This window comes from Cervus canadensis, chromosome 7, assembly GCF_019320065.1.
Source record: "Cervus canadensis isolate Bull #8, Minnesota chromosome 7, ASM1932006v1, whole genome shotgun sequence".
NCBI classification, from domain to species: Eukaryota; Metazoa; Chordata; class Mammalia; order Artiodactyla; family Cervidae; genus Cervus; species Cervus canadensis.
The window spans coordinates 30,637,350-30,663,789 of record NC_057392.1 but is presented as its reverse complement, the minus strand read 5'-3'; the positions used below and the strand labels follow the sequence as shown (position 1 = coordinate 30,663,789).

The window sequence follows — 26,440 nt, the reverse complement described above, 5'->3', positions numbered from 1 at the left end:
AGCAACCCAAAAGCCTTTTCACACCATCCAGGTGTGGAGTCTGCAAATTCAGCACCGGCGCCTATGTAAGACTCAGCTCCCCAAGGAAATACGCGACAAGGGACACTGGATGAAACTCCTGGGCCCAAAGTCTCCCTCGCGGTCACCCTTCAGCGTTTTCAGGGGTGTGATAGTGAAAGAGTGTGCTGGTCAAAGGTATTTTTAAGGCTACTTTGGCTTTCAGTTACTTCAACAAACAATTAAAGTATCACGAGCCAGATCCGATGGAAGCATCAATACCAAAAACCTTACAGGAGAGGTGCCAGAAATAACAGTCCAGAAGCCTGTGATGAGAAGGCGATATAGAGGCACGCCCAGGGAGCTGTGGGCACCTGGAGGACAGCCACCGTTCCCAGCCTAGAGGCCCACAGAAGCTTCCTGAAAGTCAAACTTGCTCAGACACCTCCGACTCTTTGTGACCCAATGGACTACACAGTCCATGGAATTCTCCAGGCCAGAATACTGGAGTGGGCAGCCCTTCCCTTCGCCAGGGGATCTTCCCGACCGAGGAATCGAACCGGAGTCTCCTGCATTGCAGGCGGATTCTTTACCAGCTGAGCTATCAGGGAAGACAACTGAAACCCTTACAGCCAAAGTTCCTGCATGCTCTGCTGAAGAGAAGCAATTAAAGACATTCTATGAAAAGTTATCTTTGCCAAGAATCCTATGTCCAAAAATCGGGAATGAACTTACCTGCCCCTCTGCTTCACAAAAGCAATTCATCTTAGCTGCTTTCAATAATCTCTTTATGCCTGAAATTGCTAGGGGTGGGTCTGGTTCTTAAATCATACCCCGCTTTTCCCTTACTGATGACATCCTCCTCTTCTTTCTGACTTTTCATGTCAATTATGGATTGAAGTTACTCTCATGTTCTAATGTAAGGAGATCAGAAGCTAAGTAGATTTATCCAAAGAGGTAAATCCTGAAAGGAGTCACACAGAAACAGCAAACTCTAACACTGCCACCCACACGGAAAGCCTTACAATAAAAAACCCAGGGCAATGATGTATTATTTAATAAAACCTTTTTCCCCCCAAATTCCAAACTTTACAACCAATTACAAGTCTACTAAGCAAAATCAATAGGTGAAATAGAAAGGAAGAGCCGGTTAAAATAGCTACTGTAAGTTACTTTTATTCTTAGACTTATTAGACCTTTATTGCTTCTTCAAAAAACATCATAATTTTGAAAAACAAATCAGTTCTTTATACAACTCATTTCTTTTAAAAACAAGTCTCAACACCTGTCAATGGAGCCTTATTATTAGAAAAGAAACTCTCTCCATACACGTAAGTATGTAAAGAAATAAGAAAATGGCTTTTGGCAGAAACCAGAGAATTATCCCATTTCCTGTCTTGGTTGTAAATAACAATTTACCTAAATGGTTGAAAATAAACAGCTTTCAGATGTTGACTCAGTGTCTTATATGGAAAAGAAGTGGCGTCTGCTGCTGACCTGAGATGAGGTATAAGATCATTACATTAGAAAATGCAACGAAGATGCCATAGACGCCTTCGACATACCTCACGTTAATTAAGAAATAAGAATGTGCTCAAATAATATCTTATAAACGTTTTGGAACGCTTTTCTGGATAAAGTATAGAAAATGAGAATTTCTCTCTCCCTATTAAAATCATCTCAGGTTAGTCCCTACTAGTGTGATAAAGTGAGTGGCCAGTGGTGGACAATCAGGGCCACCTCATTTGGTTGGAGCACAGTCCTAACGATACTGAAGCTCCTATTCCATTTTATTTCCATGGGAGTCACTTAGCTCTGCTTTGAACCATGACTGCAAGTCACAGTCGTTCTTTTTAACATGGCTGGGCTTGTTGCAGATCCTAAGAAGAGGAGGTGAATTAGAGACCGGATCTGGACAAGTCAAACCCTGAACAAAACAAAAAGCATCCTTTCACACCATCTAGGCTGTTACAGAGACACAGGGACACCTGGAAGGCAATGTGGACCAGTGAAAACAGCTGAATGGGAGAGGTGAGACCTAGAGGGACTGTTGTTCAAACGTTCTTTAATACACGCTTCACGTCATCTTTGCATATGCTAAGTCGTTTCAGTCAGGTCCAACTCTTCGTGACTCCATAGACCATAGCCCACCAGGCTCCTCTGCCCATGGGATTCTGCAGGCAAGAATACTGGAGTGGGTTGCCATGCCCTCCTCCAGGGTGCCATCTTTAAATGAATGGCCTGGTGGCTCAGAGGTTAAAGTGTCTGCCTGCAATGCGGGAGACCTGGGTTTGATCCCTGGGTCAGGAAGATCCCCTGGAGAAGGAAATGGCAGCCTACTCCAATATTCTCGCCTGGAGAATCCTATGGACGGAGGAGCCTGGTGGGCTACAGTCCACGGGGTAGCAAAGAGTCGGACAAGAATAAGCAACTTCACTTTCACTTTCTCCGAGGTGCCATCTTTAAATGAATACAAAACATTTTAAGACATTTTAAAAAAATGCCACTGCTATGGAAAAAACTCAAAAGGCCCACTAATGGTAGGTTATCAGATTAGTATCTATACAGAATACAGAAATGTAGAAACGGGTGAAGACAGAACTAAAAATATATTCACAGATTAAAGGAAGTTTATTTTTCTCATTGAATGAGGAAGGGTGGATTTCATTTTTAGAAACCTCCACTATGGCTTTCTTCTTTTTAGTTGAGTTTTTCAATTTTCTAGTAAGAGAACAGGGAACCTAGAGTGGCTTCTGTCCTCTGAGCAAAGGAAAGGGGAGAAAGCTTGTCATTAAAGCAGAAGCATCAACTTTATTGATAAAGGAAGTCACTTTTTCCTGCGCCAAGAGGCTCACAGGTAACAAGTAAATTACCCCTGGCAGGCTTGGCCAGGCTGCCCCCGACTCCGGTTCTGACACCTGCTCTTCAGTTCCAGACGCTGGAGAACCCTCTGCAGAAATGTGCATTTCTGCCTTGACTTTGGGCCACACTCCTGGGTTTTGATAAATGCAGTAGGTCCCAACTGCTGCATTCATGATGATAAGCACCACCCCCTCCACCCCAAACCAGGAAGAGGAAACAGGAGTGGCGAGCCCTGTGCACGCCGCGGCTCAGAAGCACTCACGGAATCCTCAGGGGGTAGATAACGGTTCCTAAAAACTTGCAGAAGTCTCAATCAACTGGTTAAATGAAAAAGAGGCCAGAGGCCAGATGAAGTCAGAAAGGCACCGATGGGGAACCGGTCTCAGTTTTAGACTGAGGGGAGATCTAGCGTGCGGTGCAGCCCCCTCGATCCACAGAGGCTCAAGCAGCAACTTCTGGGCTGGAACTTTCTAATGAACATGAAAGCAGATGTTCCTCTGCACCCCTTCCAGGGATGGAAGTGTTAACCAGATACTTTTAGAAGTGTGCACCCTGTCTGCTTACACATCTGAAGTGGCATAAGGTTACAACAAAATATAAAAGGATAATTTGGAGTAAAGAAAACAGAACATCTAAAGAGACTTTAAGACAAGATGTCACCACACACCTGAAGTGAATAAACTGCTGTAGTGAGATACTAAATTTTGGGGACAGAAAAGTTACAAATGGCAATTCACAGAGTTACTCATATTTACCGCGCAACAAAATGAAGCAAGTAAAAGTGCCTGCTAAGAAAAACTTTCAGAAATTAAATTCAAGATGCTACTCATCACGTGTTTCTTGCATCAAAAGCACTGGGAAATAAAGTAGATAGCAATTACTTTCCTACTCAGGAAAGAGAAACTTTAAAAGTTAATCACAACTAAATTAACGTTCAAGTATGGTCTCTGGCCATGCAGCAAACAAAACACAACTCTTTCAGAAAACATACCCACGTCTGAATCAAATAACCAAACTTATAGAACACTTCATTCTTTTTTTAAAATTCCACATGATGCCCCACTAATACTGAAACTACTCATTTTTCATAGACAGTGAAAATGAAGTGTGTGTGTTAGTCACTCAGTCATGTCCAACTCTCTGTGATCCCATAGACTGCAGCCCACCAGGCTCCTCTGTCCATGGAATTCTCCAGGCAAGAACACTGGACTGGGCTGACATTTCCCTCTCCAGGTGAAAATGAAGATGGAGTCACAATTTTACCCATGAGATTATTGTTGGCTTTCTTTTTCCAAACCTTCCATCTAAAACTTCAAAGTATATTATTAAAAAAAAAAAAAACTGCTACAAAATTTGCTTAAATTAAAATGGAAAGTAAACTGGTGGGAGGGAACAGGCTTTTTTTGTTTTTTTGTTTTTTGCTACTTAATCTACATATTATCAGTATTATACTACTTAAATGTATTTCCAACAAATACAAGTCATAACAACTATAGTTAAAATTGGTTTGATAAGTTTTACTGTTTCAAAGCTGTAGTTTAAACCAAATAGAGTTCATATTTGCAAAACCTCCTGAGAGAAGGGAACGTATTGATACAAACTAAGAGAAACAGGAGTTCATGTCTCAGACTTAATTAGGCTTTTCAACCACAAACGGAATGTAGCTTGTGCCTCCTATAGTGTACAAGTTACATCATCAGGTGATTCTGAAATAATAGTCAAATTTATAAACTCCTACTTGGGCATATAATAGTCCAAGAGGCATACCAGCCCAAAATAAACAAGGCAACAACACACTGCTGAAGACTGTGAAAATAGTAAACATTCCAAAAATGAGACTTCATCATTGCTTCGAATCATGCTTTCTTGGCAGTTACTCTTTCTGGGCGAGCATCCTGCATCAGCCAAGGGGGTTACTCTCTTTGGGTGAGCATCCTGCATCAGCGAATGGTTCTAACAGAACAGTGAGGGCTGAGCAAAAGAAGCCTGCACACGAGTCTTCCCGTGCTTTGGCAAAGGGCACAATCTGCTCTGCTCTCTGCCAACAAAACTTCCCAATGTGAAAAGAGTCATTTTCAATCAGTTTCCAACATTTACACTTGTTGCTAGGATTCTGGGCCTGTTGCACTCACACAACGTCGTCCGGCCTGTGAGCGCGCCAGTGTCTCTGCGGTGAGAGGACTACTGAGCGTGTCAGGCTGTCCTCACGTCGTCACAGCCCGGGAACGTCGTGCCGCAGGGCTCCTCCACTGTGAGAACACTCTCCTCTCTTTGGAGGTGACACCCAGGCTGCACCCAAAGGCTCTGAGCGGCAAAGGAAGGCAGTCGCCCCCTGCACCCCCCGGTCAGAGCTGCTCCTGTCTGCCTCCTCTCATCCCGCTGGGCCGAGAGCTCCCAGTGGCGGCTCAGCATGAGTCATAGGAAAAATGAAGCTTCGGCTTGCTGCCCCCGGCCCCCAGGGCAGAGCACCATGAACTGATTTGTGCGAGTTCATGGAAACGAGGCCCCCTGATAAAAGTCACAAAGTTTTAAACTGTCCTGCAGCCATTCATTTTAAACCTTCAAATGAGTGGGGGTTTGTGGTTCACTACCTTCTTATCAAGGGCTTGCCAGGTGGCTCGGTGGTAAAGAATTTGCCTGCCAAGCAGGAGATGCCAGTCTGATCCCTGGGTCGGGAAGATCCCTTGGAGAATGAAATGGCAACCCACTCCAGTACTCTTGCCTGGGAAATCCCGTGGACAGAGGAGCCTGGCGGGCTACAGTCCATGGGGTCACAAAGAGTCAGACACGACTTAGTGACTAAAGAATAACAAGCTTCTTATCAACAGAAAATGAAGGATCTTCATTCCTTCTTCCTTCCTCTCCCTCCATTCCAAATATAAGAAGAAAAGCAGTGTCTGAGCTCATCCAGGAACTGGATAATCAGCTCAACATAAGAGCACACTGGCCGGGTAGATTTCTAACACACGGGTCAAACACAATGCAAGGACCGCTAAAGGCCACGGTGAGTTCTGCTTCATTCACTCCTGAAGGCGGCCAGGTACCAAGCAGGGATACAACAAACAACATGGAACAAGACACCGCTTTCAACACAGAGGCTGGAAGAAACGCCAAAGGGACGGGACTTCCCTGGTGGTCCAGTGGCTAAGGCTCCACACGCCCAATGCAGGGGGCCTGGGTTTGATCCCTGGTCAGGAAACCAGAGGGCTGACTGGTGGCTCAGCAGTAAAGACTCCGCCTGCAATGCAGGAGACGTGGTTCAATCCCTGGGTCGGGAAGATCCCCCGGAGGAGGACATGGCAACCCAGTCCAGTGTTCCTGCCTGGAGAATCCCAGGGACAGAGGAGCCTGGCGGGCTACAGTCTACACGGTCGCAAAGAGTCGGACACGACTGAAGCGACTGAGCATGCATGAACACAGGGAACTAGATTCCAGATGCCACAACTAAGGGTTTGTAGGTCACAGCAAAAGGTCCTGCAGGCCACAACTAAGATCAAAGATCCCGCATGCCACTAAGACCCAGCGCAGCCATACAACTAAATACTAAAAAGAAAAAAGGGAAAAAAATAAAAGAAAAGAAAAAGAAAAGGGGGACCTTTTTAAAAAGAAAACAAATCCAAATGATAAGTGTGGGGAGAGAGGTCTATGAAGCAGCCGTGATGCTCTGGATACAGAGAGGCTTATGAGCTCACGTCTACTTAATCATGGGTCTGAACAGGGTAAAACCGGAAAGAACTGGCAAGAAAGAACATTTCAGGTGAAAGGAACACTGTAAGAGTGGAAAGTCTCTTGGGGCGGCTGTGGAGGGCAGCTGGTTCGCGTAGCTGGAGTGAAGGCTGGGGGAGGCGAGAGGGAGCGCTTAGGTAGAAAGGTGATCTCAGGAACTACGCGTGACTGTGTTCCATGATACACCAGTGTGAAATCATTCCCCTCCAACTGGTAAGAAAGAAAATACATACAACGCAAAGTGACACGAAATTGTTCACTCAATAAATACATATTCAGGGGCGATTCTAAGACCTCGTACAGTGGTTTTACATCTTGAGCTTGGAGGATGTGAAACCTTTTTGAATAAATGGCGTCCATCATGGATGAGGCTGAGCACCAAGGCACCAGATGCCACGGGGTGACCATGACACCCGAACACGGATTCTACACGGCCTCTCGGGGACCGGGAGGTTGGGACTCTGCCTGCCACCAGTGAGAGGAGCCTTCTTATGGATAGGAAGAAGTGATCTATGGTAGGCCAGCCCCCATCGCCCCCACCCCCAGTGCCGCTGCAGTGAGGCCAATGGAAGATCCAAGGGTCAAGGAGCAGCGGGAGACGGGAACAAGGAAACCCCACCAATAAGGGCAGCCCGCTCTTCTCCTCCACCCTCCACTCTGTGTGGAAGGGAAGCGGTTTCTCCACCACCCTCCTTCCTTTGAGAGATGACAGTGTTCCCTGAGCATCACGCTGACTGTCAATGGATGTGTTCACTTGGGTAGAACAGCTTTGGTCAAACGCTAGTGCAGCTGTGACGGACACTTACAGTCAGTTGACTTGAAGTTCAGCAGATTAGCCCCATCATGTGGATGGGCCTCAATCGGTCAGTTGAGGCCTTAAGAGCAAAGACAGGTGTCCCCAAAACAAGGAATTCGGCCTCCAGGTGGCAGTGTAGAAGAGTTGACATCAGATTCAAGACATCAACTCTTCCCGAGTCTCCAGCCTGTGGCTGGCCGGTTCTACAATTTCAAACAGGCAAGCCGGATGAGCGCTCAAACCAGTTCCTTAAAATCCATCTCTCATTCTCTCTCTCTGTCTCTCTCTCTTACATACACGCCCTCACGATCCTGTTTCTCTGGATTGTTCAATCACTAAGTTGTGTCGGACTCTGCGACCCCATGGACTGCAGCATGCCAGGCCTCCCTGTCCATCACCAACTCCCAGAGTTTACTCAAACTCATGTCCATTGAGTCGGTGATGCCATCCAACCATCTCATCCTCTGTTGTCCCCTTCTCCTCCCGCCTTCAATCTTCACAGCATCAGGGTCTTTTCCAATGAGTCAGCTCTTCGCATCACATGGCCAAAGTATTGGAGTTTCAGCTTCAGCATCAGTCCTTCCAACTGAATATTTAGGACTGATTTCCTTTAAGATTGACTGGTTGTATCTCCTTGCGGTCCAAGGGACTCTCAAGAGTCTTCTACAACACCACAGTTCAAAAGCATCAATTCTTCAGCACTCAGCTTTCTTTATGGTCCAACTCTCACATCCATACATGACCACTGGAAAAAACACAGCTTTGACTATACAGACCGTTGTCAGCAAAGTGATATCTCTGCTTTTTAATACACTGTCTAGGTTTGTCAGAGCTTTTCTTCCAAGGAGGAAACATGTTTTAATTTCATGGGTGCAGTCACCATCTGCAGTGACTTTGGAGCCCAAGAAAATAAACTTTGCCACTGTTTCCACTGTTTCCCCATCTGTTTGCCATGAAGTGATGGGACCGGATGCCATGATCTTAGTCTCTGAATGTTGACCTTTAAGCCAGCGTTTTCAGCCTCCTCTTTCACCTTCATCACGAGGCTCTGTGGGGAACCCTCACCAACACAACCGTGGCCTCTTTCACAACCCCCTCTTCCTCCTCAGCTGTGTGAGAGGTCCAGCTGGCCCCTCCCACTCTGTCTGGGAGGGAATCACCTGGGCAGTGAGGCCCCAAGGGCCTCCCCCACCAGCTCATTCTAGGACAGGCCTGAGGCCCTGAGAGGCACGTGCACTCCATCCCACCTGCAGCAGCTATGCCCCCCGCCCTGGACCCGGGAGAGCCCGCCCTCTGGGGCTGGCGGTGGCTTGCCCTCTGGCGTGGGGTCTGGAAAGAAGCCTGCAGCCCCTAGCCCAGGGCGTGGTGCCTGCAAGAGCCTGTCCGGCTCACCCACGTTCACGGGCTTCCCTTCCCCGGCGGTCAGCCTGGTCGTCGCCCAGCCAGTCTCCAGCCCCTGGGTTACGGGCACATCCTCCGCCAGCCTGCCCCCAGTGCTGGGGAAAGCTCCATGGACTCCAGAACAGGCCTGTGTCACACGGCGGAGAAGCCCCTCTGACAAACCCCCGCACCGAGGCCTCTCGGATATTCCCACCAGTGTGGACAGTCCAGAGAGTCACGTCCGCTGGACTCTGGGACCTGCGAGTCTGGTCTTTACCGGGGTTCAAAACGATTGCAACGAAAGCTCCCAGTGAGCAGCCGGCATCCTGCATACGGGATACTGCGAAGGAGCCGAAAGCGCTGAGAGCGAGGGGCTGAAATCTGGGCGATGCCTGGATGGAGGGAGCGAATCCCGGCCTCCGTCTTCCGTCGTTACTCAGGGGCCGCCGCCAGGACCCCCGGGACCTTCCCCCTCATTACTCAGGGGCGGCCAGGACCCCCGGGGCCTGCCTCCAACAGCCCCGTGAAAGCCTGCATGACCACCCAGCACACCCCCTCGCTCTGCCCTGGTGTGACCTGAGGCCTAGGACGTTTTGTCCCTGGAGACGTGGAGGGAGGCGGCGTTCTTAAGAGCCCAGGTTGATTCTCCTCTACACGCAGACCCCTGACCAGCCCGACTTCCCGAGGCAAAGGCCCCGGGAGCCGGGCGGGTGCTCCGCTGCAGACCCCGCCCTCACCCCCTCCCCACGCACCGGGGGTCCCGGGAGGACGGCTCTCAAGACTGCTCCATAAGCCTCTTTTATGCGTTACGCGAAGTGAGACATAATCGCAGCTTCCAAGGCTGGGGACGAGAGCCGCGGTGCCCGAGGCCACACAGTCGACCTGCGTGTGCAGCTGCTTCCAGACACTTCTTCCCAGTGGTCTAAGGGCCCTTCAGCCCCAGTCCGGGGCCAGCTGGTCCTGCAAGGACGTCCGCCCCTCTGCGAACGCCGCGCCCCACCCCGCCCCCCGGCTGGAAGCCCAGGAGAGTCTCGGACCCACGCACTCCTGCCGACGTCACCTTTGAGGTCCAGCTCCAAGCCGCCCCCTGCCCTCCCCTGCACGCCGACTCTGCCTCCGGGCAGCAGGGCCTGCCCGCTGCCCCTGTCACTCTGTCGGCCCCCGCGGCCCTGGGACGCGGTCTGGACACCGCCTGCTGGCGACTCCTCGCCGTTTCCCTCCCTCTCTGACGGAGGTGACGCGCCTTAAAGAGGCCCCGGGCCGGCAGGGTCCAGGCTCACCCCCACCCCGACACCTCCCACCTGCAGTCCACCAGGCCTGGCCTGTGCTCCTCCTCGGCCTGCTAACCTCCTCCTTCTCCTCCCGTTCTGCCTGGTCCTTAACTCCTGGTCGGTCTTCAGATTTCCAAACAATGGTCACTTCCTGGATCTCTGGAATTAAGTCCAACTCTTGGTGGCTCAGACGGTAAAGCGCCTGTCTGCAATGTGGGAGACATGGGTTCGATCCCTGGGTCAGGAAGATCCCCTGGAGAAGGAAATGCAACCCACTCCAGTACTCTTGCCTGGAAAATCCCATGGATGGAGGAGCCTGGTGGGCTACAGCCCACGGGGTCGCAAGAGTCGGACACAACTGAGCGACTTTCTTTCTTTCTCTTATATATTCTCTCAGTCCCATGGACCTCCCCGGTTCCATACCTGTCATCATCATATTTATCGTTTCATTCCACAATGCGTGTCTGTCTCTCCCACTGGACACTAAGCTCCTAGACACACTAGGTGAGTGCTAGAAACTGTCCCCAAATGTCCAGCTCGGGGGCAGAGATTCGGCCCTAAATAAGAACCTCAGGGGCCCAGCTCATGCGGAACACGGTCAGCAGCCGGAGCAACTGGGCTGGGCCGCTTCTCACTCCCACGAGACTCTTCCTGATGCACTGTAGGGTCCTCAGTGTTTCCAGAAACAACACTCTCTAAACTCATCCCACCCCCTTTCATTATCTTAAACATGATTTTAAAATACGTACAAGATGCCAAAATTGCCAACACTTGATACAGTTAAAACATTCATTCACTACATCTGAGTAAATTTAAATATTAAAACTTTTTTTGTTCTTTATGTCAAAACACTTTTACTGACTAACTACGTTTGAGCACAGTGCTAGGCGTTAGGAATATAAAACGGAGTAACACGTCCCCTGCCCTGTATGTGATGCAGGCTTTGGAGCCCAGCATCCAGGTTCATTTTATGAGAATCAGCTGGAGACACAGAGTTACATAAGACTGCTCTCTACTTTCAAAGAATTCAGTCAAGAAGGCAAATAAATGATTAATAAAAAAATAAATTTAACATAGAGTCAGACACGCTGTACTTGCTCAGGTATATACAGGTTGCTGGCCCAGGATTTGAACCTGCCATTTTATTATCTATCCGTGAACTAATAATACACAGTTTTCCCTTCTCTTAGGCCATTTTTTCATCTTCCTGACTAGGATGGCCTGTTTCTTTTTTCAGTCTGGTAAGATATACTGACTCAAAAACTTAAATGTGTGTACATACAAACATGTACACGTGTGATCACATACACATACATTCTTTACTTTTTACCACTAGATCCAATTATCTTTAGGAATCAAGAAGAAGGAGATTTTAATATTTGCTCTGAGGCATTGCTTTTCTGATCTCTTCTTCACAGTTTCTTCCACTTAGAAAGGTCCCAGTAAATCCTTTAGGTGTTAATTGCTCCAGGTTTTATTTTTTTCCAAGCAGTTTTAATTGCTTTTGCTCTCTTCCCATGTGCATTTCATTGCATGAAACTTCACAATGTCGGCTGGGATCAGTAGCAGGCAACGCCAGAGGGCAGGGTGAGGGTTATGAACATATCAACGAGTAGATCACGCCTTTAACTCTCTGCACTAATTATTACAGTGAGCTCATTAAAATCAATTGGCTGAACGATTCATACTGAAGAATGATCCAACGCCGAAGGTCATGGGAAGGCAGGATCCTAGACGGCGCTGCTGGGGACAGCAGGTTGCACCCAGAGGACCCAACGCTGGTCCCAGGCACGCGCCACGGGGGCGCGCCCTCACGGGCGGAGATGCCGCACCCTGACCGGGCCCCTTCTAGGGGAGACGCCGCGCCCTGACCAGACCCGGCTTAACGGAGACGCTGCGCCCTGACCCGGCCCTCTCTAGTGGAGACCCCGCGCCCTGACCTGGCCCCCTCTAGCGGAGACGCCGTGCCCTGACCAGACCCCCTCTAGGCGAGACCCCGCGCCCTGACCGGACCCCGTCTAGAGCCTTTCCCTGCTGGCCTCGGGCTCCACTTGGGGGCCGAATCAACTGGCCACACCGTTCAGAGCAAATCCCTTCCAAACATGACGGCTTCACTCACACCCCGTCTCTTCCTCTCCTTCGGCCGACTCTTCTATTCCTTCTGGATCAACTGCTGCAAAGGGGGAAGGACCTACTCAGTCAGCACCGCTGCTGTCTGCCCGGGCTGGGCCTGCCCAGGACCGCAGACTTCAGACCAGTCCTGCAGCAGCGCCGCTCACCGCTTGTCGCCCAGGGTTCCTCCCCGCGGGAGCCGACCCTGGGCACCGCGACACGGCCGCCTCGGAAGGCCCGACGCCCGCCCAGCAGACCCCTGACCACCGGTTGGGGGTCCTCCGCGGCATCCGAGAGGGCTGCTCAGGCTTGCGCCCGCCGCCCCCTCCTGCCCCGGGGTCAGCACATGCGCCCCAAGGGAGCTTCACCCACTCTCCACACCCTCGTCTCGGCCAAGGCCTCACCGCCCGCACCAGGGACGAGAGGCGCTGGGTGGGCACACAGCCCCGGGCTCCAGCGCCCCTGCGAGGCCGGCCCTGTCCGCTCTGAGGCTCCACCACCCCGCCTGAGCTCGGACCGCGCCTCCTCACACACCTTCAAAGGGGCGCCCTGCAGCCACATCTGCAGACGTCCCCTCCTCCTGGTGCCGTCCCTCGGCCTAAAGCCTCCTCAAACCCCGTCCTTATGAAAACAGAGAACAGAAGGTGTTTCCTCCATGGCCCGTCCCGCAGCATCTCCACGTGACGGCCGTCCAGGCGTCCGTCTGGGCCGGCAGACGCTGCTTGTCCTCTGTCGCATTTCATCTGCTCTGCAGGGACCAGCACACACCGGTGTGCTGCACGAATGCAAGAAGGGGCGGAACACACGCAGGCGTGCAGCGGAAGGGGCTCTGGATCTGATCTGAGAACACCAGCTTCCAGCCCCAGCCCTGACATCTGCAAGGGGTAGAGGCTAAACTTCTGCTGGCTTCAGTTGTGAGAGAGGAAGTTCTGCCAAGACTCCCGCTGAGGCCCCTTCCGGCATCGCCTTCTGTGACTACAGCACCTACAGCAGGGGGGGCGGTTCTCTTGTGAACCTTAGAGGGTGACCCCAAGACAAAAAGGCAGGCTCTCCCCTGAAACAAGAAGGCAGATGCTCTGATGACAAGTATTCCAGCTAGAAAACAGTTCTTTACCCCAAGAATGTTAAGCCCCCAGCATGTTAACTAGCAGAAACTTCTGGTATTTCATCGACTATAGATGGCTGGATTGCTTGAAGTTCTACACTATGATGCCCAAGAGTCACTCAGTAAGTGAGTAGTTACTGACACTTTGTATATTAGTAGTCACCAGAGGGGAGGGCATGAAATGTATTTCTACCCTCAAGAAGCTAAAAGCACAGTTGGGAAAATACAACTAAAATGTACTTAAGACGGTATAAAATGGAAAGGCTTCAAAAAAAGAGCTAAGAGCAGAATCACAGTGAAGAAGGGACGGCTGGATGATGAGTGGCTTGACGCCGGGGGCGTCCGGGAAGCGCCATCAGACGGTGGTGACCCTGGAGAGGAGTTAAGGGCGCAGTGAGATGGAGCTGGGCTGGCTCTGGGCTGGGGGCCTGTGGCAGGTCAGCTCACGAACCCCGGGAGGGTAACAGCAGGGGCTGATGTCAGAGACGGCTGCACTTCTCCGCTAAGCCGCTGGTTAAGGTGGTGTCCTTCACAGAGAGAATGATCAGAGTGCTCTGCTGAAACAAAGATGTTTACGAATTAACTAGCTTCTTGGAGAAGATGATTCTTTTCAGCCAAAGAAGCATGGGTCCTCAAGCTGGACAGGGCGTTGGAGGGGAACATCCAGTGAGAAGTGCAGAGCGCAGGCGGGTGCAGCTCGGTCAGCCGGGCGAGGGCGAGCCCCCGGGCCGGATGGGGGCCCAGAGCACGTCAGGGTGCGAGGGGTCCCTCTGCCCTGAGAACTCTCTGGGGGGAAGCATCCCCAAGGGAGGGCGTGGACCAGGGGCAGAGCAGTAATGAGCGCGCCGCACCAAGCAGAGAAGGGGCAGCAACCCGCAGCGCCAGCAGGGGAACCAGCCATCACGGCGGGAGATGAACTGCCGTGGACAACGTGGGGACAACCGGGAGGAAGAGCGTTCTCGTGGGGGGCACGTCAGCAGCATCAGTGCTGCGGGGAGGCCAGAGCAAGAAATAATGAGCCTGGGGCTTTTCACGACAGAAGAAAAAAGTGGCATGGTGGGCCGTGGAAGCGAAAATCAGCTCGGGGAGGCCGGGAGAGAGTGGGCCTGATCCCCCATCCTGTGTGTTTCGGAGCAAAAAGGAGCAAAGGAGAAGAGACGTCAGAAGGTACAGATATTATGATGGATGCAGAGAGGTGTGGGGCCAGGGGCAGAGGGGGGTGAAGAGGAGCCTGGAGCTGGTGTAGGCGAGCCAGCAGCGAGAGCTCGCGGTGAGGGCAATGCCCCCGGGCGCAGGGGGATTGCTCGAGCAGGCCGGCAGCTCCTCTCTGCGGCTGGATGGGAGGACAGGCGACAGTCACATACAGAGCCAGGGATGGCGAGGTGCCTGAGAGGCTCCACGTCGAAGTCAGGCTCTGGGAGTGGAAAACGGAACGCAAGGGATGATCTAATCCAACAAAAGGAGCGCGGCGGTGTGGAGAAAGGTCTACCCAAGGCTACAGGGAACCAGACGCCACCTCGGGCAGCTCCCAAACCCCACTTTCACCATCGCTCCTGACACAGGCATGCATCCTCGACAGTATTAAATACTTACCCCAAACAAACTTCCACCTTAGAGATAACAGGTGTGCCACAGAGTAAGACAAAAAGGAATGCATGATTTTAAAAGTGGAAATCTTGCCAAATTACCCACAGTGACTTTACTTTTCATACGAAAAGAGTTTGGCATCACTGCTTCAGGCCATGAACTATTTTTTTCGTCTTCGTAATCATCAGATCAGGAATTTAGCTCAGTCATTCCAAATGTCACTGATTTCAAGTATCTGCCAATGATGCTAAAGAAAATAATGACTTAATTTCCCAACTAAATTTCAGGCAGTACATTGCGGGCGAAATTACTTTTTGTTCCTTTTGCTTCTATTTACAATTTGCTTTATTACAGTTTTATTTTCAACATCGCACCCACATTTCCTGTGCACAAAGCACATATATGAGAACTAGAAGGAGAAATAAAGCAGCGTATGGAAGCTGTATTGATGGGACATTTATATAAACACTGCTTTAAAATCCAGCTTCATAATAACCTACAATTAATGGTTTATTGCTCCTTTTCAAAGCTTGGCTTCTAGTTAAAATTTTATGGTAGCTAGGCATTTAAGGAAGGGATAACTAACAGAACTTCTCAAGAAATATAAGTCCACTTAGTGAAAATTATAGTTTAATACTGTATAATTAATGGATATTTTAAAGTTCACCAGGTACACTAAATGAACATGAAAAACCAACTCTAAATATTTGCACTAATCTTTTTAACTTTACATGCTACTCATGACCCATCATAAATAACAAAGATACTTCTGAGTCTACTATGAAAAATACAATGGTGCAGACATTCTAAGTTTATTATGTTGTATAGGAACTCCTACAGAGTTTTCAAAAAAGCCTGCACTAATAAATCCCTTTCTCAGACAAGTTAAATATCCACCTTGAAATTACCTGACTCACAGAAGATAAACATCCATGAAATCAGCACTAGTTCACTGAAGTCAGAGATTATCAAACTGTTAATGTTGGCCATCTTCCCTGGTGGCGCAGAAGGTAAAGAATCCGCCTGAACGCAGGAGACCCAGCTTCAACCCCTGGGTTGGGAGGATCCCCTGAGAAAGGAAATGGCAACCCACTCCAGTAATTCAAATTGTTATATATGGTGGCAAATAGCTGTAGATGACTTACTATGATGATCATTCTGCAATGTATATGAATACTGAGTCATTGCATTGTACATCTGAAACTAACATGTCATATGCCAATTATATCTCAATTTTTAAAATCAAAATATTAAATTACTGAATTGTAATTATGTGACTTCTAGCAAATGAAGTATCATATGACTACCCATTAAAAGTAATTACGTGACTGCTGTATACATGTGAAAAAGAGAATTTGAGGTCAAGCTCTTCCAGGGCAGTCATCCTATTTTATATGCTTATCACACTGCTGGGTACACCACCAAACACAGAAAAGAAATGCAGAAGTAGTATCTGATTACAGCATTTTTTTTTACCTTTTAAAATTTCTTTTTTATCAAAATTTGCTGAGGACTCCCCTGGTGGTACAAGAGATAAGAATGCATCCACCAAAACAGGGGGTGCAGATTCAACCCCTGGCCAGGAAGACCTCACGTGCTGCAGAGCAACAGGGCCCAGGTGCCACGACTACTGAGGTCCGCGTGCCTGCAGCCTGTGCCCCACGGCAACAGAAGACACCGCAGTGAGAAGCCCTCCCACTGCACCTGGAGGGTACCGCCCCCTGCTCGCTACAATTAGAGAAAGCCAGCGAGCAGCAACCAAAATAAAAATAAATCAAAATTCATTAAGTTAAAAATGTGCTTAAAGTAATTCGTGTTTATTGTAAAATTATAATAATCCAAAATTATACTAATACCTGAAGTCACCCAGGTTCTGCCCTTTGCTCGCAGGTAAGTTAACTATTTCATACATATTTCTTGGAAAGTATTTTGATGCTTGCAAATATGTGTGTGTGTAAATGTGTACATATACATCCCATTCTTTACAAAATTGTGATTATACTATATACATAGTGTTTTGCAACTTCTTTCATTCACTTAAAAATGCATCTTTGACATTTTTTTACGTCATTTTCCATAAAGTTCCCCTATTTTTTTTTTGAGGCTTATATAGTAAGCCCTTGCTTGTATAAAACACAATCTATTTGGCCAGTTGAGCTTCCCAGGTAGCGCTAGTGGTAAAGAATCCACCTGCCAATGCAGGAGACGTAACAGACTCAATCCCTGGGTCAGAAAGATCCCCTGGAGGAGGGCATGGCAACCCACTCCAGTATTCTTGCCTGGAGAAGCCCATGGACAGAGGAGCCTGGCGGGCAACAGTCCATAGGGTCACAAAGAGTTGGACACAACTGAAGTGACTTAGCATGCAGGCACATACTGATGGATATTAGGATATTTTTCTTCAATTTTTTTCACTATTATAAACAGTGAAATCTTTTAGTACTTTTATAAAAATTGCTGCAGAACTAATTCATAGCAAAGAACTTTTTGAGTCCAGGACTATAAATACTCAGGATGTTAACAGATGTTGTTGAACTGCCCATCACAAGTTGCCTACCACCGCAGCCAACAGCAGATTGGAACACCTATTCCCTGTCTGCACTCACCAACACAAAATGCATCAGTCTTTCTACTCTGTCCACTTGATACTATTTTAAACTTCACTAAGTATATTTTAGATTAAATCTGCCATAATCATTTGAAGTACTTCTGCCTTTAAAACTAGGCATTTCACTATTAAATTTTAGCACTCATCTGATACTGGGTTACATACCTTCTAGACAAAACGAATTATGTGACAAAAGATGCTTCCAAAGGTACATATCTTATTATTACATAAATCATCATTGGAAAAATTTTGAAAAAACAGTCAAATATAAAGAATAAAATGAAATTATATCATCATTTAAGAGACAGTGTTTTTATTCTAGGCATATATTTAATGTACCTGTATTGTTTTTCTCAAAAGGTGATCATAATATATACTATTTTATATGCTGATTTGTTAAATTAACAGGAATTATAACCCCATAATCTTAAAAAGTTTTTTCCACTACTCTTTTTTGGGGTTAATTTATTTATCTTTAATTGGAGGATAATTACTTTACAGTCTTATGTTGGTCTCTGCCATACATCAACATGAATCGGCCACAGGTATACATATGTCCCCTCCTTCTTTTTTAAATTAAACTGATTTCTACTTTTTATTGGAGTAACATTGATTACAATGCTGTATGGATTGTAGGTGTACAGAATCTTTTTCAGTCACACATATACATGTATCTATTCATCTTCGAATTCTTTCCCCAAATAGATTATTACAGAGTGTTGATAGACTTCCCTTGGTATATATAGGGTCCTTCTTGATTGTCTACTTAATAGTCTTTTAAATAATATGATTTTAAAAGCCCACATAATAGGTCTTAAATGATTTAACAGTTACCATTGGATTTTTATTTCTGGTTTTTCATTATTATAAATTATGTAGAAAAATTTACTGGACTACACCTCTGAGTATTCTGTGAGGTTAGAGAGATTCCTAAGAGTGGCTAGAACAGCTTCTTTGTTTTAAGATAATGAACAATATTTTTGTGCTATTAAGTCCTTAGGTTGTTTTCATGTGGAAATCCAGCCCCGTCTATGTAGGTGATGACTCACTTCCTTAGCATAAGCCAGGCACCATGGCTGGGCTAAAATTTATGTTTATAAATGTGTCCATTTTTATTTTTGCAAAATTGTTCATAACTTTGAATACCAGTATATGATTCACAAAGCAGTAATCATGAAAAGACTTTTATCATAGTTTTCTCAGAAACCATCAGTCAAGACAGAAAGCTAGGGACAAGAGCATCTGAATAAGCATTTACAAGTGTTGGTCTTTATTATCTTCACAGAAATGATTCTGAATTAGACCACAAAGGAGCGCTCAAAACCATTCTCAACACAGAAAACATCCAGGCCAAATAATCTGACAGAATTTGTATAACCAAAAGAATCCTATACATGTAGAAATTCTAAAACACGCTTGCAAACAACTTTCAGATTAGAGGAAAAAAATCAAAACAGAACTGTTTAAAAATGAGCCATAAAACCATCAAGCTGCTGGAAAAGTAATACTTAGGAAAATTTAGTCTTAACTCCCTGTTTAGAAAATAATAAATGGCCAAAATAGGCACGTGAAAAGATGCTCAACATTGCTAATTATTAGAGAAATGGAAAACAAAACTTCAGTGAGGTACCACCCCACACTAGTCAGAATGGCCATCATCAAAAAGTCTACAAATAAGACATGCTGGAGATGGTGTGGAGAAAGAGGGACTCTTCCTACACTGTTGGTAGGAATGTAAATTGGTGCAGCTAGTATAGAGAACGGTATGGAGGTTCCCTAAAAAAATAAAAATAGAACTACCATATGATCCTGCAATCCCACTCCTGGGCATATATCCAGAGAAAACGCTAATTCAAAAACACACATGTTTATAGCAGCACTATTTACAGTATCTAGGACAGGGGAGTGATAGAAATGTCCATCCACAGATGGATGTATAAGGGGATAAAGAAGATATGATACACACACACATGCACACAAAGGAATACTAGCCAGCCATAACAAAAAACGAAATACTGACATTTGCAGCGACATGGATGGACCCAGAGGTCATCATCCTAAGTGAAGGAAGCCAGACAGGGAAACACAAATACTGTATGATAACCTCTTGTATGTGGAATCTACAAAATAATACAGGTGAACGCATATACAAGAGAGAAACAGACCCACAGACTTACAGATAACCAAATGGGAAAGGCGGAGGGACAAATGAGGAGTTTGGGATTAACAGATACACACTACTATACACAGCACAGCTGAACGGTGAGAATGCACTGCATAAGACAGGGAACCATATTCAGTATCATGTGATAAACTATAATAAAAAATCTGAAAAGGGTATGTGTATATATATACATATATATATATATATAACTTAAAAATATATATGTATCATTTTGCTATACACCAGAAACTAATACAACACTGTAAATAAACTATACTTCAATAAAGAATTGAGTGGCCTAAATTTTCAATTCAAAAAACCAGAAAAAGAGAAACAAAATAAACATAGAAAAGGGCAGTTAATAAAGATAACAGAGATGAAGAAGGAGAAACCAAAATTCAAAGAAAATGAACAAAAAATAGTAGAATTGATCAAGAAGCCCCAAACTTGATAATTTTCAAGGTCAAATGAAACAAATCTTTGTCAAAATGAGTTTTAAAAAGAAAAAGACTATAACTACTATGAAAGGAGATAGAACCAGTCCATCCTAAAGGAATCAACCCTGAATATTTATTAGAAGGACTGATGCTGAAGCTGAAGCTCTAATACTTTGGTCACCTGATGTGAAGAGGCAACTCAGTGGAAAAGACACTTTTGCTGGGAAAGATTGGGTGCAGGAGGAGAAGGGGACGACAGAGGATGAGATGGTTGGATGGCCTCACCGACTCAGTGGACCATGAGTCTGAGCAAACTCTGGGAGATAGTGAAGGACAGGGAAGCCTGGAGTGCTGCAGTCTGTGGGGTTGCAAAAAGTTGGACATGACTTAGTGACTGAACAACAACAACATTACTATTATTTTTTTAAATCCAGAAAAATGTAATCAATTTAATATGAATAAATTAAAAATAAATGAAAAAACAATTTTCCAAGAAAATATTATTATTACCATTAGCTCAGAAAGAAGAAAACCATTGAGATCAGTATTCTAGAAAAAATCAAAAAGGTAGTCAAAGATCTACCCTTTGAAAAGGAACCAAACTCAGATCATTTTAGGTGAATTATACCAGACTTTCAAGGAATAGGTAAATTTTATGTTATATAAACTATTCAGGAACTTAAGGGAAAAACAGAAGGCCACTCAGCTTCTCTTCTGAATCTAGCAGAAATTTTCTTAGATTCAGGACTCTTGACATTTTGGACAGGATCATTAATTACGGGGAGAGAGAAGGGCTGCTCCATGTACTGAATGGGTTAACATGACCCTGATACTCAAGCCAGACAATAACAACCCAGAACAAAAACAACAGATCCCTCACACTTACAAACAAAGGTTCAAAACCCTAAATAAAATATTGGTTAGTCAATTTATCAAGAACAGGCAGAATCTATTCCAGAAATACAATGGTGGTTTTGTAAGAGAAAATTCTATGAAGATAATTACTGTATTAACAAAATACAAGAGAAAAATCACGTGATTTGTTAATTATTACAGAGAAAAGATTTGATAAAATGCAAAACACATTCATGGTAAGACTCTTAACAAACCAGAAACAGAAATTTTCCCTAGGCTGAAAAAAGAAATTTACGAAAAACCAATGGTAAATTTTTTATTTAATGATGAAATGCTGGAAGTATCCCAATTGAAGAATACGACTTGTACTAGCCAAAGCAGTATCTCAAGAAAAAGAACAACATATGTGTTGTTATTGTTCAGTTGCTATGTCTTTGTGACCCCATGAACTACAGCACACCAGGCTCCTCTGTCCATGGGATTCCCAGGCAATAACACTGGGATGGGTTGCCATTTCCTCCTCCAGGGGAGCTTCCTTACCTAGGAACTGATTAGCGTGCAGATTCTTTACCAGTGAGCCATCTGGGTGCCCCCATGTAAGATCTACACATGAGTGAAAAAAGACACACAACAGTCTTTATTTGCAGATTTTTAAAGTGTCTGCATGAAGAGCCAAGAGAACCAACAAGCAAACCACAAGATCTATAAAGATGCCAGCCAGCAAGGATGCCAAACACAAGATCAAAAATAGAAATTGTTATCTTTGTGTACATTAGCAATGATCAATTAGAAAAACTTAGGAATAAGCCCATTTGAAAATGCCTGACATACAAGACTGTTGTAGAGAAAATAAAACTTTACCAAAGGATATAGAGAATTAAAAAGAGACATAGCTTGTCCCTGGGTGGGAAGACTCAATAGTACAGAGACTTTGAAAGTGAAAGTGAAAGTCACTCAGTCGTGTCCGACTCTTTGGGACCTCATGGACGATACAGTCCATGGAATTCTCCAGGCCAGAATACTGGAGTGGATAGCCTTTCCCTTCTCCAGGGGATCTTCCCAACCCAGGGATCAAACCCAGGTCTCCTGCATTGCAGGCAGATTCTTTACCAGCTGAGCCACAAGGGAAACCCAGAGAGACTTTAACTTTCCATCAAATTATTTATAAATTTAATAAAATCCTTTAAAAAATACTAAATGGAATTTGTAAGGAATCTGACATGCTGATACAAATAATTAAAGCAAGTGAATAAACATACAAGATAATTGAGGCAATCTTTTTTTTTAATGTTAAGAAAAATATGAAATGCTTCACAAATTTGCATGTCATCGTTGCACAGGGACCATGCCAATCTTCTCTGTATCATTCCAATTTTAATATATGTGCTACCAAAGCAAGCACAAGGCAATCTTAAAAAGAACACGTCTTACCCTACTACTAAATATATATATATATATATATCCCATTGTGAATATAAAGTGAATAAAACAGCATTTGTGCAGGAATTGATGACCAGATTCATAGAAAAGAACAATAATAAAAGTGGTATTCTAAATCATGGGAAGAGGATTAACTACTCAAGAAAGAGTGCTGTAATAACTGGTTGTCCATTTGCAAAAAGCACAAAATAAAAAAAAAATAAAGTTTCTTCTTCACACAAGCTACACACACACACAAATTCCAGAGTAATTAAAGACCTGAACCTAAAGTAACGAATCAGTAGGACTAACTAGATAATTTGGGGGGTCCAGTGCAAAACAAAAATGCAAGGCTTTCAAAGATGGCAACAGCTGAGAATCCAAGTGATGTGCCCTCTGGAATCATAAATATGCAGCCTTTTGTAACTGGCTTCTTTCACTTAACATACAATGTTTTCAATGTTCATCTATATATAGCATGTATCACTACTTCATTTTTCTCTTATTGTTAAGCAACTCCATGGTATGGATGAACCCATTTTATTTATCCATTCACCAACTAATGAATATTTGGGTTGTTTTCACTTTTTGAGTATTATGAATGACGCTGCTATGAACATTCATGTATGAGTCAAAATGCTTTTTTAAAAAAATTAAAACTATTTTATTTCTTAATTTATTTTTTTTCTTCTTTTTGTGTCTCGCTCCACGACACAAGCAGCTTTATTCCCAGCCAGGGACTGAACCTGTGTGCCCTGTGTTGGAAGCATTGAGTTTTTTTTTTTTTTTTTTAGCATTGAGTCTTAACCACTGGACCACCAGGGAAGGGCCAAGATGCTTCCATTTTTATAAAAAGAAAAAAACAAGGTGAACAATTCTATATAAATGTATGCTAGATGATTTAGAAAGCAGGAAAATTAAATACATGTTTTTCTTTATTCATCCAAACAGGTAGTCCTTAAGGAATCAAATAAGCCATTTAAAAAAAAATAATGAACAGGAAACAATCATTGGTATCAAACTAACCATAATTAGCTTTCCTATTAACCTTCTCTTAAATGCTACATTTTAAGCAATGAATTTTTCTAACTGGAGAAATACCCTTGACTGGCAATTAATTTACTGATTAGAATTTTCCGATGAGAACGGAGTGAACCACAGTAGCGGGGCTGGGGTCTGGAGGGTGTTTAAATCTTTCCAATCACAACAGTAATGGAACATTTTGGTGGCAAAGATGCGTCACACTCTAACTGGGAGTGAATTTTTATAATTATTATTTGCAATGATAAAAGGAGTCAAAACTACTGAGAAGCAGAGGATACCGTGGTTTTTAAAGCACTTCTTCCCCATGGATGCGATGAATTGCCCTTCCAAAGGGCAAAGACACCAGACAGGTGAGATGAGGCCATCAGAAGACTTTGCGGGCGGCCCCTGCCTCGTGCCTGGCTCAGTACAAACTGTGATGCCGTCAGCCTCATCTGCTCTGTGAGCTTCCAGAGACAGAGGCGCCATCCCTTCGCCTAAGGAACTCACTGGTAAGCGGCCCAATCCCTTGAAGGTGACCGTTTCAGGAAAACTATATTTGCTGCTATTCCAACAATTTTGTCTGAGCTCCCACCGCAAACAAGGGTGACTGGTAAGAAAAAATCTTGAATCTTAATGTTCATTCACGTACACCTCTTATGTGGGAAAAAGATATAAAAGAAAGGCTCTACCAGATTATTATCTGAGTAAGAGGCAGAAGGGAAAAGAAACACTATTAATTCTTTTTAAGAGTTACAGCCTAAGAAGAAATGTGAAATCCAGTGTCCTACGACGGGACTGATTACCTGTACTACGGGATCAAAGGGAAACGGCCACCCCAGGCCCCACTTAGAAGCCAGACGAGCAACAGTGACGCCTGGAGCTTCTGAGGAGGCATCTGTCTGCAGCTCCTCATCCATTCTTCCCTAAGGTACACAGTGCTTAGGGTCTCAGAGCAACCCAGAAAGGCCTATCTGACCCTCGGCATGGCTAAAATAATGTAAGCAGCCACACAAATATTGGGGAGGGTCTTTCCTGCTGGCCCAGGGGCTAAGACCCCACGCTGCCCATGCAGGGGGTCTCTGATTCCGAGAACTAGACCCTGCGTGCGGCAACAGAGACCCCGCACAGCCAAACAGATAAAGAAAACTTTTCAGCCAGGAACGAACTCTGAAATCTAGGAAGTAAACCAAACAAAAACAAGCTGAATTCATTAAAAAAAATAATAATAAGATTCGAGCTTTTTCTTTGCTCTTCTTCCTCAATCAAGGGCAGGTAGAGAAGAGCGAGGTCCAGACTCCCCCTAGCTGAGCCACCCAAGGCCCCCGGGACCGAGAGCCGGGAAGCTGGGGCCGGCACGGGGCTCTGGGCTGCCTCCGCTCGGCTCCCCACCTCCCGCCACCCCACACTCTCCTGCTTCACCCTCTGCCCAAACCCTGCTGCGTCCCGGCTTCACCCTCCATCGCTACATCCCCCCAGAGACCCCTCTGCCTGCAGGGGTCCTGACCTGCAGGGGGGCCCCTGTTCCCCGGGGATGCCCACTGGCGGAGCAACTGTCCCCCCTGCCAACCCAGGGGTCCAGGGTGAGGGCGGGAGGGAGGAGGGCTGTGGGGGTGGCGGGGGGGGGGGTGGTGCGGAAACGGCCCGAGTCAGAAAGGCCCCCCACGCAGGAAGCCGGACCACGCACCCAGGGTCCGAGGCTGTGGTCAGGGCCGGAAAGCCTTCGTCTGTGTGAGCGCTCTGATGCACGCAGATGTTCAGCAACTGTGTGCCCGGCTCGTGGGAGGCCCCACTGGGTACCCTGACCCAGGACCCAGGAGTTCTCCGTGCCCGCAGTTACAGCCTCTGCGTGGTGAACCCAGGAGACGGCCAACAACCACCACGCAATACTTAACATCAGGAGCCCACTACACAGCAGTGAGATGATTACAAGGATGATGGAGAAAAATAAAACAAGACAGGGAACAGGAGGCCATGGGTGGGGACAGACAAATGCTGGTAAGAGCCTCAGTGAGAAGACGGCGTCTGAGCCAAGACTTTAAGGAGGTGCAGCTGTGCACCCGGGCGTCTGCAGGAGGGGTGCTCCAGGCCGAGGGGCGCACAGACGTGCCTTGGTGGGACCAGCAGAGGGTGGGAGCCCGGGGTGCTGAGGAGCTGGAGCTGGAGAATCGCTGGAGGAAAGGCTGGAGGTGACCAGCGGCCAGATCACTGCTGGACCACATCATGGATTTGAGCTCTGATTCTGCATTCAGTTCAGTTCAGTTGCTCAGTCGTGTCTGACTCTTTGTGACCCCATGGACTGCAGCACACCAGGCCTCCCAGAGTCCACCCAAACCCATGTCCATTGAGTCGGTGATGGCATCCAACCATCTCATCCTCTCTCATCCCCTTCTCCTCCTGCCCTCAATCTTTCCTAGCATCAGGGAGGGTCTTTTCCGATGAGTCAATTCTTCCCATCAGGTGGCCAAACTACTGGAGTTTCAGCTTCAGCATCAGTCCTTCCAAAGAACACCCAGGACTGATCTCCTTTAGCATGGACTGATTGGGTCTCCTTGCAGTCCAAGGGACTCTCAAGAGTCTTCTCCAACACCACAATTCAAAAGCATCAATTCTTCAGCGCTCAGCTTTCTTTATAGTCCAACTCTCACATCCATACATGACCACTGGAGAAACCACAGCTTTGACATGATTCTTCATGAGCTGAATGTAAGGGAAATGAGTGCTGGGATGTGCCTGACCACACCCTCCGGCTGCTGGGACAAGCCAGGCTGGAGACCTGGGGGCGGGGACTCCGGTGAAGGCAGCGAAGGGGACAAGCGGTCAGCAGTCGACATGCTCTGGAGGGGGCGGGGGGGTCTCTGATGGACTGAGTCGGGGCACAGGAGGAGGAGGGCTGCTGCATGGGTTTGCCGGGACCCCCGTAACAAGCGCCGCAGGCCGGGGCTCAGACAACACCGATCCCTTTTCTCACGGCTCAGGGAGCTGGCGGGCTGAGGCCGAGGTGCTGACCCGTGTCCTCCCTCCTTGTCCTAGGGACACCATGCGCCCACTCTGTGGCCATGTGAGCTCCCCTTATGGGGAACACTGGTCCTACTGAA

General features: G+C 46.5%; 1 protein-coding gene and 1 non-coding gene across 2 annotated transcripts in view; both read right to left on the bottom strand.

The window, feature by feature from the left end:
* PLCL2 (phospholipase C like 2) overlaps positions 1 to 26,440 on the bottom strand; it is a 211,954-nt gene that overhangs the window by 118,268 nt on the left and 67,246 nt on the right. The window lies entirely within an intron of this gene.
* Positions 22,196 to 22,302, bottom strand: LOC122445625. Its single transcript, XR_006270593.1, has one exon. It is a non-coding gene; the product is annotated as a U6 spliceosomal RNA (small nuclear RNA).